This window comes from Budorcas taxicolor, chromosome 17 (assembly GCF_023091745.1).
Source record: "Budorcas taxicolor isolate Tak-1 chromosome 17, Takin1.1, whole genome shotgun sequence".
In the NCBI taxonomy this organism is placed as follows: domain Eukaryota; kingdom Metazoa; phylum Chordata; class Mammalia; order Artiodactyla; family Bovidae; genus Budorcas; species Budorcas taxicolor.
In genome coordinates this window covers 70792877-70807854 of record NC_068926.1, presented here as the reverse complement: position 1 = coordinate 70807854, position 14978 = coordinate 70792877, and the positions used below count along the sequence as shown (strand labels likewise).

The 14978-nt window shown below is 53.2% G+C and overlaps 1 gene segment (V, D, J or C); it reads right to left on the bottom strand.

Moving 5' to 3' along the window:
* The window catches only part of LOC128062134 (immunoglobulin lambda variable 1-40-like), a 134707-nt gene that overhangs the window by 109420 nt on the left and 10309 nt on the right, over nt 1-14978 (bottom strand).

Sequence of the window (14978 nt, the reverse complement as noted above, 5' to 3'; positions counted from 1 at the left end):
TGTAATCTACCCTGTAGTGCATGTGAGTGTTACACAGTAGATCTGTGACTTTGAGATTTCAAATCAACCAAAATGGGATCGTGGATTAGTAAAAATCTAAGGTCATCCCTTAAAATAGATGCGTGAACTTAACTGAAGAAAATGTTGTGGTTCAGTCACTAAGTTGTGTCCGACTCTGGCTCTGTTTTAATTTTACCTTGCCGTGGTACTATTTCCAAAACATCATTTTCCTTGTAGATTCTGTTCTTTAAATAAGATCATTTTAAAGCCTTTCTGACACAGCATCTCCACTGAAGGATTTTCATGTCTTAGCAGGATGTCCTATCTGTGACACAGGGCAGGCTGAGGTATCGGAGCCATGGGTCGGCCTCGGATCTGAGAGGAGCGACAGGACAGGACAAGGCAGATCAGCTGTTCTCAGGAATCCCAGACGGGACCATGGGGAGCAAACCTGACTTAGGCGTGGTCCATACAGAGCAGCAGTCAGGGCCCCGGGGGCAGAGCCCCAGGACAGGGTCTGCTTTCCCAGCCCAGGGCACCCGCAGCTTCACCCGGGCTCACTGTGCATAAAGTCAGTCCCACAGCAGCTGAGCACAGACGCTCCTCAGCCAGGAGTCATCTGCAGGTCTCAGGACCAGGGTTTCTCTCCCCTCCTGACTCCTCACTCGATGGGCACACTGGACACAGTGTGAGTGTTCATGGGATAAATCAGCTGCTGGGGGGCAGCAGTGGATCCCCTGGGAAATGAGGAGGAACCAGGGGTGAAACAGGGAGGGGTCGACCTGGGGTCACAGCTGAGAGGAGGGGATGACCTGGGGTCACAGCTGAGAGGAGGGGAAGACCTGGGGTCACACCTGAGAGCCGGAAACCTGAGGCTTCCTGGGAAGGAAGGGCTAGAGAGGTTCAAGGAGGGGGATGAGGAAGGAATGTTTCAGGAAGATCTGGAAACTGTTCATGACCTTCTAAGAGCATGAGCTGGGTCATCACTGTGGAGGTCAACAGTGTATGTCTGTAGAAAGAGAGAGGCCCAGGATTGGGAGGAGAGTCATGAGTGAGGGGAGCGGGAGGGCAGGCTGTGAGCAGAGATGAGGAGGACGGGCGCAGGCTGAGGAGAGCTGCAGGGGGGCACGGGGTGGGCTCGGGGGGCTCCTCCCCTCCTCTCTTTCTGGGAAGAGGGTGGGGACTGATGACCCCCTGACCCCTTCACCCTCCAACTCTGGGTGCTCGCCCCGGGTGCAGCTTCAGTCCCAGGAGGAGGCCTGGGGGCCGCGGCTCTGAGTCTGTCCCCTGAGAGGAAGCACCTGCTGTCCCGTCCAACTCAGGCCGCTGAGCCCGGGGGCAGGGCCAGCTCGGGGGACCATGCGGGTGTGTTGAGAGGTTGCCGGTTCTGAGCGGTGCACAGCGCCCCCTGGTGACGCAGCCGGGGAACGTTCACGGCGTTGAGAGTGGGAGCAATGTTCTGCTCAATTGCTTGGTTCTCAATCCTGTCTGATTGTTCTGCGACCCCGCGGACTGTAGGCCACCAGGCCCGTCTGTCCATGGGATTCTCCAGGCAGGAATACTGGAGTAGATTGCCGTTTCTTGCGCCAGGGGATCTTCCCACCCCAGGGACAGTGCCCACATCTGTTATGCCCCTTGCATGGGCAGGCGGTTCTTTACCTCTAGCGACACCCGGGAAGCCTTATGAGAGGAAGCAGGCCGGCTCTGTTATCCTGTCACCAAACACCCTTTCAATAAACGAATGAATTGAACAGCAGTAAGTATTACATGTCTTGGACAGTGTACAGATACTTCTTTTTTATTTCTCCTAAAGTATTTTCAGGTGAGTCTGACTACTTTTTCTCCTGGAACATTGATCTCCTTTTCCTTAGGACCCAAGAGTGTTTGTATTTGCTTATCAAATAGATTTGATGTCTTGTCCCTAAAAATATCTGTCACCTGATTTCATCATCTGAGGCATCTCAGCATTGATGTCTATGCCGTCTCATTTCCCTTCAATACTTAGTTTTCTGGTTCTTGATAAAAGTGACAGTTTTTACTGGATCCTGGCCTGTGTGGAAATTGCTGTAGAAACTCTGGGTTCCATTTCCTCTTCCTTTAACAGGAGATGCTTCTGTGGCGGAAGCTCAGGGATGTGCGTTCGCTGCCCAGTGACCCAGCAAGGGCGGCACTGACCCCCTGCTCTGTGCTGCTAACTCTGACCTGGGAACCGGGGGCAACTGCTGTGAGCAGCTCCGTCATCCAGGGGCCTGTGACCACCCCTTGTGGGCCACTGCCCTCGGGAGGGGAGTTGGGCTGAGAGGGCAGCTGGGCTGCACTCAGGGGACACCCAGTCTGCTGGGTTCCATGGCCTCAGGGCCTCCAGGAAGGGAGGGGCAGACACCTTGCCCGGGGAGCCCCGTGGCTGTGGGGGAAGCAGGTCTTTGTCTCCTTCTGCTCTGGCCAGAAGCACTGTGCAAACTTTCAAGCCATCAGCCCATGAGACACAGTAATAATCAGTATCATCCTCAGCCTGTACTGAGATGGTCAGAGAGGCCGAGCTGCCAGACTTGGAGCCAGAGAATCGATCCGGGACCCCTGAGGGCCTTTAGCCATTTTCACAGATCAGAAGAGTGGGCGCCGATCCTGGGAGCTGTTGGTGCCAGCTCACATAATATCCCCAGTGTTGCTGCTGCTTCCAGTGCGGGAGAGGGTGACCCTCTGGCCCAAAGTCCTGGACACGGAGGGCGGCTGAGTCAGCACAGCCCGGGCCCAGGATCCTGGAAGAGGGAGAGACAGACATGGTGACTGTCTGAGGGCTTCAGGAAGGAGAGGAGGGAAAAGGAACATGTCTTCCCTGGGCCCTTCCCCTCTCCCCGCGTCCAGTCACCTGTGCAGAGAGCGACCAGGGTGAGGAGCAGAGGGGACCAGGCCATGGTGGACACCATCAGGGCATCCTGCCTTCTGTCGCCCCACAGCTGAGCAGAGCGTCCCCACACCGGAACATACCTCAGGAATAAGTTTGTTCAGGGGTATTATTTGAGATTTCACGGTTCTCTAAGAACAAGCCCCTGCCAGGCTGAGGCTCTCGTCCCGGTTTCCCGTCTACCTGTGTCGCTGTGAGGAGCCCTGTTGCACCAGCCTGCACGGTCAGAGTCAGCCTCGTCCTCAGGCTGCAGCCCAGAGACGAGCAGGAGCCCCGCGCTGGCCAAGATATCTTTGGATCCAGAAAACCCATGGGAACCCCGGAGCCTGGTTCTTCCTGGAGTCTCAGTGGCAGGACCGGAGGACCGAGGAGGGCTCGCTGGCTTCTGCTGGTTCCAGCAACAGCAGCGCGGCCGACACTGATGTCACTGCTCAGGGTGCAGGGAGCCACAGAGTCACCTGGGGTCTCTGAGGGGACAGGGGTCTCCCCACACACAGGCCCTGAAACCATTGCTGGTCTCAGCAGCCCAGGGCCTCAGGGCTGCGGTGTGGTCACTCACAGCAGCACCCGCTCTAGGGGCTAAGCTAGCCTCTCCTCAGAGAAACCATTAATAAACGGAGGGCCTCTATCTACTTGCAACTTTTTAGGAGAAAGTTAACAATACAGCCATTAAATTAATTTCTCCCGAAATACCAAATGAAAATATTAGAAACACATGTGAGTTCTGATCAGAAGTTGAATGACCCCGTGTCTCACTGGCCGGTGGGATCCTCGTGGAGTATTCTAGACTCACTCCCCTTATGCCCTTACATGGGGTAGAGGAGCAGGAAGAGCAGGGGAGGGGCTTCAGGGGGATTTGTGCCGTAAGCTGTGCAGTGTGGCCCCTCCATTCTTATTCTCACCGCATGAAATGGAATACGACTTTATGTCCATTTCTGAGCTGCTGCTCCGTGTCCGCTTCCCACAACGTGTGGTAATTGCGTTCCTCCTCAGGATCTGTGTCTGAGGCCCGATTTACCAGCCAGAGATCGGCTCTGCTTGATGTGGAGCCTATCGAGCAAGGTTCCTCAATACAGTGGAGATTATGTCATTTTGTGTGTATGAAAACTGAGGATAAGGCAAATTTAAGGCTTAAGGGGAAAGGGAGAATTAGAAAGAATAATCCACTCAGGTATGACCTAAATCAAATCCCTTATGATTATACAGTGGAAGTGAGAAATAGATTTAAGGGCCTAGATCTGATAGATAGAGTGCCTGATGAACTATGGATGGAGGTTCATGACATTGTACAGGAGACAGGGTTCAAGACGATCCCCATGGAAAAGAAATGCAAAACAGCAAAATGGCTGTCTGGGGAGGCCTTACAAATAGCTGTGAAAAGAAGAGAGGCGAAAAGCAAAGGAGAAAAGGAAAGATATAAGCATCTGAATGCAGAGTTCCAAGGAATAGCAAGAAGACACAAGAAAGCCTTCTTCAGCGATCAAGGCAAAGAAATAGAGGAAAACAACACAAGGGAAAGACTAGAGATCTCTTCAAGACAATTAGAGATATCAAGGGAACATTTCATGCAAAGATGGGCTCGATGAAGGACAGAAATGGTCTGGACCTAACAGAAGCAGAAGATATTAAGAAGAGGTGGCAAGAATACACAGAAGAACTGTACAAAAAAGATCTTCACGACCCGGATAATCACGATGGTGTGATCACTCATCTAGAGCCAGATATCCTGGAATGTGAAGTCAAGTGGGCTTTGGAAAGCATCACTACGAACAAAGCTAGTGGAGGTAATGGAATTCCAGTTCAGCTGTTGCAAATCCTGAAAGATGATGCTGTGCAAGTGCTGCACTCAATATGCCAGCAAATTTGGAAAACTCAGCAGTGGCCACAGGACTGGAAAAGGTCAGTTTTCATTCCAATCCCAAAGAAAGGCAATGCCAAAGAATGCTCAAACTACCGCACAATTGCACTCATCTCACATGCTAGTAAAGTAATGCTCAAAATTCTCCAAGCCAGGCTTCAGCAATACGTGAACCGTGAACTTCCTGATGTTCAAGCTGGTTTTAGAAAAGGGAGAGGAACCAGAGATCAAATCGCCAACATCTGCTGGATCATGGAAAAACAAGAGAGTTCCAGAAAAACATCTATTTCTGCTTGATTGATTACGCCAAAGCCTTTGACTATGTGGATCACAATCAACTGTGGAAAATTCTGAAAGAGATGGGAATACCAGACCACCTGACCTGCCTCTTGAGAAACCTGTATGCAGGCCAGGAAGCAACAGTTCGAACTGGACATGGAACAACAGACTGGTTCCAAATAGGAAAAGGAGTATGTCAAGGCTGTATATTGTCACCCTGCTTATTGAACTTATATGCAGAATACATCATGAGAAACGCTGGACTGGAAGAAACACAAGCTGGAATCAAGATTGCTGGGAGAAATATCAATCACCTCAGATATGCAGATGACACCACCGTGATGGCAGAAAGTGAAGAGGAACTAAAAAGCCTCTTGATGGAAGTGAAAGAGGAGAGTGTAAAAGTTGGCTTAAAGCTCAACATTCAGAAAACGAAGATCATGGCATCCGGTCCCATCACTTCATGGGAAATAGATGGGGAAACAGTGGAAGCAGTGTCAGACTTTATTTTTGGGGGTTCCAATATCACTGTAGATGGTGATTGCAGCTGTGAAATTAAAAGACACTTACTCCTTGGAAGGAAAGTTATGACCAACATAGATAGTATATTCAAAAGCAGAGACATTACTTTGCCAACAAATGTCCATCTAGTCAAGGCTATGGTTTTTCCAGTGGTCATGTATGGATGTGAGAGTTGGACTGTGAAGAAGGCTGAGTGCTGATGAATTGATGCTTTTGAAGTGTGGTTTTGGAGAAGACTCTTGAGAGTCCCTTGGACTGCAAGGAGATCCAACCAGTCCATCCTAAAGGAAATCAGTCCTGAATATTCATTAGAAGGACTGATACTGAACCTGAAGCTCCAATAATTTGGCCACCTGATTGGAAGAACTGACTCATTGAAAAAGACCCTGATGCTGGGAAAGATTGACGGCAGGAGGAGAAGGGGACGACAGAGGATGAGATGGTCGGATGGCATCATCAACTCAATGGACATGAGTTTGATTAAACTCCGGGAGTTGGTGATGGACAGAGAGGGCTGGCGTGCTGCAGTCCATGGGGTCACACAGAGTTGAACACGACCGAGCTACTGTAGTGAACAGAACTTACTGTGTATGAAGCTTTCCACATGCTGGACCCCGTGCCCGTGTCCTGCTTATGAAGTGACCCCTCCTGGGCGTCTCTCCTGCAGGCACAGGGCACCGGCTGCAGGGAGCAGACCTGGGGATGCTCCTGGCAGTTGTTATTGAGACTCTGAAGGGCTCTGAGCAGCGTGTGTCCCCAGGGATCCTGACACATAATAGCTCTTAGGACCAACTGTCCCAAATAGGAGGTTAGAGAAGGTAGAGGTCGAAGTGATTGGTTGGAAAAAAACAGTTGACTGTAGCTTGCCCTGCAATGGTAAGGTGTTACGTTCTGGGTGCGTGAGATTTTAAGTGAACCAAAATGTGGTAATGGATCAGTGAAAATCTACAGTCATTCCTTAAAATCTGTGCATGAATGAAACTGATGGAAAATCTATGTTCTCTTAATTTTTCCTTCACAAGGGCACAGTTTTGGAAAACTAATTATCATTGTAAGTTCTTTTTTTATTAAAAAATTCTTTTGAAATGACTTATAGGTATCCTAGGAAATTTTAAATATTATCCAGTAAAAATATTTTTACAAAGATATTTGCATTCTTAACTTTTTTGGACTTTGAGTGAGACAGGGCTAGAACCAGCTCTTTCTGCCACATATTGCGTCTCCCCTGGGGAGTGCTTATCTCTGAGCAGCCTGGGAAAACAGGGCAGGCTGAGGGATGGGAGCCATAGGTCCGCCTCAGAGCAGAGTTGAGGGAACGTGCGTGACAGGTCAGGTCTGCTGACCTCCGACCCTCAGAAGTGACCATAGGAAGATAAGCTGAGATAAAGGGGGTCCAGGCAAGGCAGCAGTGACAGCCCTGGCCGGGAGGGGATGAGCTGGGGTCACCCCTGGAGCCTGGAGACCTGAGGCTTCTCTGGTGGGAGGGCTAGAGGGGCTGCAAGGGAGGACAAGGAGGTGAGCGTCTGGTCAGGGAAGACGGGAAACCGCCCCACGACCTGAGAGTGACGCTGGTCTGGAGGAGGAGGTCGCTGGAGAAGGGTTGTAGAGAGGAGCCCCGGACTGGGGAGGAAAGTCACGGATCAGAGGGGTGCTCCTAGGAAAGAGCAGGGGAGGAGCAGAGGAGGCCGCGGGGAGCGGGAGGGGTGCAAGGGGTGGGCTTGGGGGCCACTGGCCTCCTCTGCTCCTGGGGAAGAAGGTGGGGCCGGATGATGCCCTGAGCCCATCACCCTCCATGTGTGAGTCCTGGGCCCCGTGTGCAGCTTCACTCCCGGCAGGAGGCCTGGGGTTCGGGGCTCTGGGTTTGTCTCCTGAGAGGAAGCACCTGCTGTCACGTCCAGCTCAGTCCAGTGAGCCCTGGTGCAGGGTCAGGGCACCATCTGGTGTGTTCCGGCTCGGCCAGTTCTGAGCAGCTGCACAGCGCCCCCTGGTGATGCGCTCGGCGAATGGTCATGGTGGGGAAAGGGAGGAGGGAAGGGCTGCCCTATATTCTTCCATTGGAAGGACTGATGCTGAAGCTGAAACTCCAGTACTTTGGCCACCTCATGCGAAGAGTTGACTCATTGGAAAAGACCCTGATGCTGGGAGGGATTGCGGGCAGGAGGAGAAGGAAGGGGACAACAGAAGAAGCGATGGCTGGATGGCATCACCGACTCGATGGACGTGAGTCTGAGTGAACTCCGGGAGTTGGTGATGGACAGGGAGGCCTGGCGTGCTGCGATTCATGGGGTCGCAACGAGTCAGACACGACTGAGCAACTGAACTGAATTGAACTGAAGGAACTGAAATAACCCCAGGCTGCATCCACTACCTATGGGGGAAGGGAAGGCATGGAACACGTCTTTTTTTTTTTTTTTTTTTTTTTCATTTTAAGAAAAAAGTCATCAATGTATCAAGACTTTAGCATGTTATATTGTAAAAGCACCAACTATTCTCATATTGGAGTCTGGTGACAATAATTTGTGGAAACCCCACAAATCAGGACCAAAGTGAATGTAATCTCCATAACAAGAATTCAACATCATGTGGCAAGTGTTAGACAAAGATATTGAACAGGAAGAATCAATGGCGGATCTTAGCAGTGAGGGCCATGGAGAGGCAGTAGTTCCCAAAGACCCGAATGGAAGACGCGCCTTAGATGCTCCCGTGTCGGTGCAGCAGTAACCGAAGTGATCTCCCCTGTGAAGAAAAAGCACAGGCGTTCATGTTGAGGGCCGATGAGAGGGGTCAGAGCTCTAGAAACCCCCGGCAATGGGCAGATGCCCCAGTGATGGAGATTAAAGGTTCCCGAGTCAGAGTTCAGGTCTGAGATGACCTCAGTCAGACCCCAACCTCAGCCCCTGAGCTTCAGGGCAAAGAGACACTGTGTCCCTAGTGATGGGGACACGAACTTCCTGTTTCCTTTGAGACCTTCTCCTGGGAATGGGCTGCTGGAGGGACTTTAAGGACAGAGGGGACAGGAAGAGGCTCCACGCCCAGGCAGAGCCCCTGGATGATCCGGAGTCAGGGTGATAGCAGCAGCAGCAGCAGGTCAGGCCAGACGCTGAGCAGGAAGCCGCTGGGCGGCCCCACGTCCCCAGATGGAAAGGAGTCCTGGTCTAGTTCCACAAGCCTGCAGCTGTGGGGGAGCCTGAGAGGCTGTCACAGAAAATGCGGGAGCAGCATCCTGGGCCTCAGCTCAGCCCATAGACGGCCAAGGAGCCCCAACTTCAGATTTGAGACCTGGAAAATGAGCAGAGACACAGAGAGCTGAAATGGAGCAGGGATCCCCAAGGGTCCACGACTAGCATCAGAGAGAAGGAGAGCTGCTGGGCCCAGCACACATACTGGACACTCTGAAGAATCCAGAATCAGACAGGACTGTCCTGTGTTTCTCTGGTTCTGACCTGACCCATCATGGACTCTATCCCCAGGGCACCTGCCCTTGGCACTGGGGATTTCTGCTCAAGTTGAGAAAATCAGACAATGTGTTGCTGCCAAAGAAAGCTGCGGAAGGGGTGAATTAAGAAAGATGTGAACAGAATTTTCTGCATCAAGTTTCCTGGTGTGACTCTGGACCCAGTCTTAGGCCAAAGAAACAAATGAAACAGCTGCCTTTGCTGAGGATGTTTCTGCCCCCAGAGCCCCGACTCTGAGAGGACAGCAGGTTTTTGTCTCACTTCCCCGCTGGCCTGGAGCACTGTGCCATTATAGCCGCTGCTGTCATAAGATGAACAGAAATAATCAGCCTTGTCTTCAGCCTGGAGCGAGCTGATGGTCAGAGTCGCTGTGTTGCCAGACTTGGAGCCGGAGAATCGGTCGGGGACCCCCGAGGCTCGACTGGTTGCACCATAGATGAGGGTTCTGGGGGCCGATCCTGGGACATGTTGGAACCAGCCCACATAATTACCATATCCAACGTTGCTGCTGCTTCCAGAGCAGGTGATGGAGACCCTCTGGCCCAGGGACCTGGACACGGAGGGCGGCTGAGTCAGCACAGCCTGGGCCCAGGTTCCTGGAAGGGGGAGAGACAGAGATGGTGACTCGGGTGTCCAGACACGAGAGCCGGGAGCAGGGCCTGTGAGTCTTCCCAGGGCCCTTCCCCTGTCCCCGCATCCAGTCACCTGTGCAGAGAGCGACCAGGGTGAGGAGCAGAGGGGACCAGGCCATGGTGGACATGTCGGCGTCCTGCCGTCTGTGGCCCCACAGCTGAGCAGAGCGCCCCCACACCGCCCCTTCCCCTCTTCATAGCCGGAGAGGGGGCGGGGCCTCTCATGCACATGACCGTCCTCCCCGCCCCGCCCCCCACTCTCTGACCCCCCAGCTCTCTGACCCCCCAGCTCTCTCCCCACCCAGCTCTCTGATCCCCCAGCTCTCTGACCCCCCAGCTCTCTGACCCCCCAGCTCTCTGACCCCCCAGCTCTCTCCCCACCCAGCTCTCTGACCCCCCAGCTCTCTGACCCCCCAGCTCTCTGACCCCCACCAGCTCTCTGCCCACCCAGCTCTGTGACCCCTCCCTGGGCCCTGCTTCCTGTCCCTGTGCCTGAGGGGTGCAGGGTGTGGACTGGGGCGGGGCTGTGGGGGCCCAGGGCCGGGAGGTCCCATCCAGGCGCCCTGAGCACTGGTTGCCTGGCAGTGCCAGGGCCTGGGCCCCGCGCTCACCCCACTAACCAGCTCAGGAGTGGCCCTCGCGCGCCCCCTGGTGTCCAGGCCCGGACTCGCTCCCTGTGCCCTGGAGAGCGGAGCCCTCAGGGACAGCTCCTGCCCCGGCCCTGGGCACTGTCCCCGCCTCAGAGCCAGTTCAGGGGCCTCCTCTGTGTCCGCTGTGACCTCAGGGCCCCTGTGTGCCCCCCTGAGGCCCCTCAGGCCGAGTCTGTCCACGTCTCGCTGGGCTGCTCGGGGTCAGGACTGAGAGGGCTTCTGGGGCACAGGTTCCTCTCCATCAGGATGAGGTCAGGGCAGTGCTGGCCCCGGGGAGGCCCGTCCCCTTCTGGGCGGGAGAGCGGGTCCCTCCTCTGTGCGTCCCCTCCCTGGAGGCCGGAGCCCTGCTTCCTCTGTGCGTCCCCTCAGCCGTGAGGAGGGGGCCCTTCTCTGTGGAGGTGGGAAGGTGTAGGGGGAGAGGCCGGGGGTGGGACTCTGGATTCCTGAGTGTCTGGATCTTCACTGTGTGAGGCTTTCCACACGGTGCACTCCCGTCGCTGTGTCCCCTCTTACTAAGGGACCCCTACTGGGCGTCTCTGCTGCAGGCACAGGGCACAGGCTGCAGGGAGCAGGGCTGTGATCCTCATGGCACTTTTTATTGAGACTCTGAGAGGCCCTGAGCAGCGTCTGTTCCCAGGGAGCCTGATACGTGGTGGGTGGTAGGACCAGTCGTCCCAGTCAGTGGGTCCGAGAAGACACAGTTAAGGGGAAGTTTGTCTGGAGAAGAATGGCCCGACTGTGGTCTGTCATGCGCTGCACGAGTGTGTTACACTGCAGGTGTGACTGTGAGACTTTTATAAATATGTATTTGTCTGTTTGTCTGGGTGGTGTCTTCACTGTGGCTTGTGGTATCTTAGTTACCCAACCAGGGATGAAACCAGGCTGACTGCACTGGGATCGTGGAGTCTTAGCCACTGGACCCCCTGGGATTCCCTGAGACAGTAAATGTGTGAAACTATGTTAATGGATTAGTGAAAATTTTAAGGTCATTACTTTAAATACGTGCATGAGTTTAATTGAAGGACGATCTATGCTTATTTCAATTTTTCATTGATAAGACTTCCATATCTGAAATATAATTATCTTTGTAAGTTTATTTTCTTATTTGAAAATTTTTATTAAAATTAAGTAAAAGTTAATTTTTACCCAGATACTTGCATTATTAATTTTGGGGGGTCTGAGTGAAGCAGAGCAGGAATCAGCCTCTTTCTGCCACTTATAGCATCTCCACTGCAGGATTTATATCTCTGATTCGGAAGATGTGTGTCAAAACATGGCAATCTGCGTGATCAGAGCCATGGGTGAGTGTCAGATCTGAGATGAGGGGCAGTACGTGACAGGTCAGATCTGTTGTTCTCTGGAAGCTCAGAAGTGACCACAGGAGGTTAACTGGAGTTAGACACGGTCCAGGCAGAGCAGCAGGGACAGCTGCGTGAGGGAGGGCACAGGGCCACTGTGGGCCTGAAGCCCCTGGTAAATACCAGTGTTTTGGTGACAGTAGCAATTATAGTCAGCCGCATCCTGAGTCTGCAGCCCAGAGATGAGCAGGAGCCCTTCATTGGCTGAGGCAGCCTTGGATCCAGAGAAGTGACTGGGGACCCCAGAGGCCTGGGGCTTATTGGAGTCTGACTTGAACACCAGGAGGTCCTGGGGAGGGCTCCCTGGCTTCTGCTGGAAACAGGATATTTGCTAGCCACCGACATTGGCCCACTGTGCAGGGTGCAGTCTGGGAGTCTGGCTGATGCTCCCGGAGATGCCCAGAGGGAGGCCGGCTGAGTCACCTCAGGCTGGGAGAGGGAACCTGCAGACACAGAACAGGGGGGAGATGGGGCAGGGGCTGCAGGAAAACCATCGAAAAAGCCGGGATATCGCACTTTCCTGGGCTTCCCTGGCGGCTCAGCTGTCAAACAACCTGCCTACAACTCGGGAGACCTGGGTTCCATCCCTGGCTCGGGAAGATCCCCTGGAGAAGGGAAAGGCTACCCACTCTAGGATTCTGGCCTGGAGGATTCCATGGGCTGGACAGTCCGTGGTTTCACCAAGAGCCGGGCTCGACTGGGAGCCTTTCACTTTCACATCATACTTTCCCAGGAAGGTACGACTTTGGTCTCGTAGAAAATATAAGTAAAGAGATGACATTTTTCCAGGAAAACCTGGAAATTTTATCATTGAATTACCCCACAAAAGACATAATATAAACTTTTTTACCAGAAATATCTAACAAAATAGCTAGCAAACTCCAGCAACTACTTGTTACCATAGATTCGCTTGGTATGTTTATTTTATAAAACATTGCAAATGATGTAAAATTTCCTAGTTCTTCGAGAAAGCAGTTTAAGTGGTGGACATTCACCTGAAAATAAAACACATAACTGGGAAGATTATAAATCACTCTGGTTAAATAGTGATCCAAATACTCTAACGAAAAAGTTAATACAGTAATTCCATTATCAGATCAAGTGTTAGTTTTCTGTATACGTTTGCTTTATAGGAAGACATTTTAAAAATAAATTGAACACCAATAATATCAAAAACCACATTAACACAGGAACAAAAAACACACTTGTAATATCCTGATACACACTCATCACACACCTAACTGCACACAGGTCGCCCTGCGGGGCCCCTGCCCACAGCTGTGCCTGTCCTCTGCACAGACTCTCCCAGGAGCCACTTCTACTTGGAGCCACATTCTGACTCCTCACGTTTCCGCATCTTCTCTCTGACCCAGACTTGGCAAAGGCTCCACATGGATGAGAAGGAGGGACCAGAACCTGAACTGGCTGGTTAGGTTACCAGGACCAGAAGCTCCCAGGGGACAGACCTCAAAGGGAATAGGGACCCCCCATCAGGGAGGACAGTTTGCACAGGCTTCTGGATCTCCGAGTGGTTTCCCTGTTTTTGGGCCTGACAACCCCTCTGGGACACTGCATGGTGCCTCCTACTGGCCCTGGGCACCTCCTCTGGCCCCTGGGATGTCCCAGCCTCCACGCAGAGTGCTTGACCTAGAAAACGCGGCGGAAGCATAGAAGCTGGTCACTTGGGTGATCTGTTAATATGGGGCAGACACACATCATAGCGGACAGGGATGGGGGTTTTGTTTCATACACACTTGTCACTGGGTAAAAAATTCTGTTGAAATTACAAAAATCCTTGAAGAGCAGCCTCGTGAATCCCCTATATCCTCACCCAGGATCGACCCTCTTCAGTGTGATTTCCCTCTTTCAGTCTTCCACTCCTCTTAGCCCTCATCTTCCCTCATCGCTGAAAGGCAGTAAAGCCCTCAGCACCATCACTTTCCCTGGGACACTCTTTACTACATATCGCATGTGCACCCGAGCAACCAATTCCAACCACTGTCAGAAGGATCCATCTGATGTTTATTTTCCCCAGTGGTGAGCTAAGCGAAGGCTCTGTGTGCTGAGCTGCTTCAGTCATTTGGGACGCTTTGAGACCTCATGGACTGTAGCCCACTAGGCTCCTCTGTCCATGGGATTCTCCAGGCAAGAATTCTGGAGTGGGTTGCCAGGGGGTATTCCCAACCCAGAGATCGAATGCACGTCCCTTACCTCTCCTGCATTGGTAGGCAAGTTCTTTGCCACTCGCTTTCCCACCTGGGAAGCTCCACGTGAATGTTGTACAGACTGATAAGGGGATCAGGGGATGCTGTTCTGCAGCTTTGAAGTTCACGACATCATATGTGTCACTGAACTTTGGTCTAGAGTGGCTTACATTTTACAGACCTGGGGAACATTTGCTGTGGACCAAGACCAGGAAGGTTGTGCAAAGACAGACCTTCCTCTCAGACAGGTGCTGAGTTATGAGAATACTTGATGAGGTGGCAACTCTCGAGGCAGGTCAGGAGGCACCCTCTAAACTGTGGGTCTGGTGATGGGAGGGGAGGGGGCGGGGCCACCACTGGGGTTTCTGTCTCACTTCCCTGCCCGTGTCACTGTGGGTTACACGAAGCTGCTCCCACTGCCATGGTCTGCCCCACAGATGTAGTCAGCCTCGTCCTCCTCCGGGACGTTCTAGAAGGTCAGGCACCCTCAGGCCAGAGCCCGAGCCTGAGAAGCAGTCAGAGATCCCATCCCACTTGAATCCAGCAACACCACTGGTGCCCACTCGCATCAGGAAATGGGGACCCCTCCCTGGGACCTTGTGGTGCCAGCCCACATAGTAGCTGCTGTAGCCGCTGCACAGGGTGCAGGTGAGCTTGGCCGAGGCTCCCAGGGAGGCAGATGCACAGGGCAGCTGCGTCAGCACAGGCTGGGAGAGGGACCCTGAAGCACAGCACCCTGTATGTCCTGAGGAAGGACAGGGAGGTCCGTTTCCTGCATGTGGTGGGAGTGGTCAGGGAGGGGGAGTCAGGGTGCTGAGGGCTGTCCTGACCTGTGCAGTGAAGGAGGGGCGTCAGGAGGGAGAGGGGAGTCCAGGCTGAGGTGCAGCCGCCCCGGAGCTCTGCTGAGGCTGCTACTGCCCGTCTCTCATGCCCCCAGGCCCAGGAAAACGGGCCCCTCATACAATGTGCCCCTGTCCTCTGACCCACCAAACCCCTCCCTGAGTTCTGTGTGTCCCCCAGGGTTCAGTATCACATCTGGGAGGGTGACCTGAGCTGGGTCTGTCCTGGGGCTCCCCAGGGACACAGAGAGGACCCATACCTGAGAGTCTGATTGC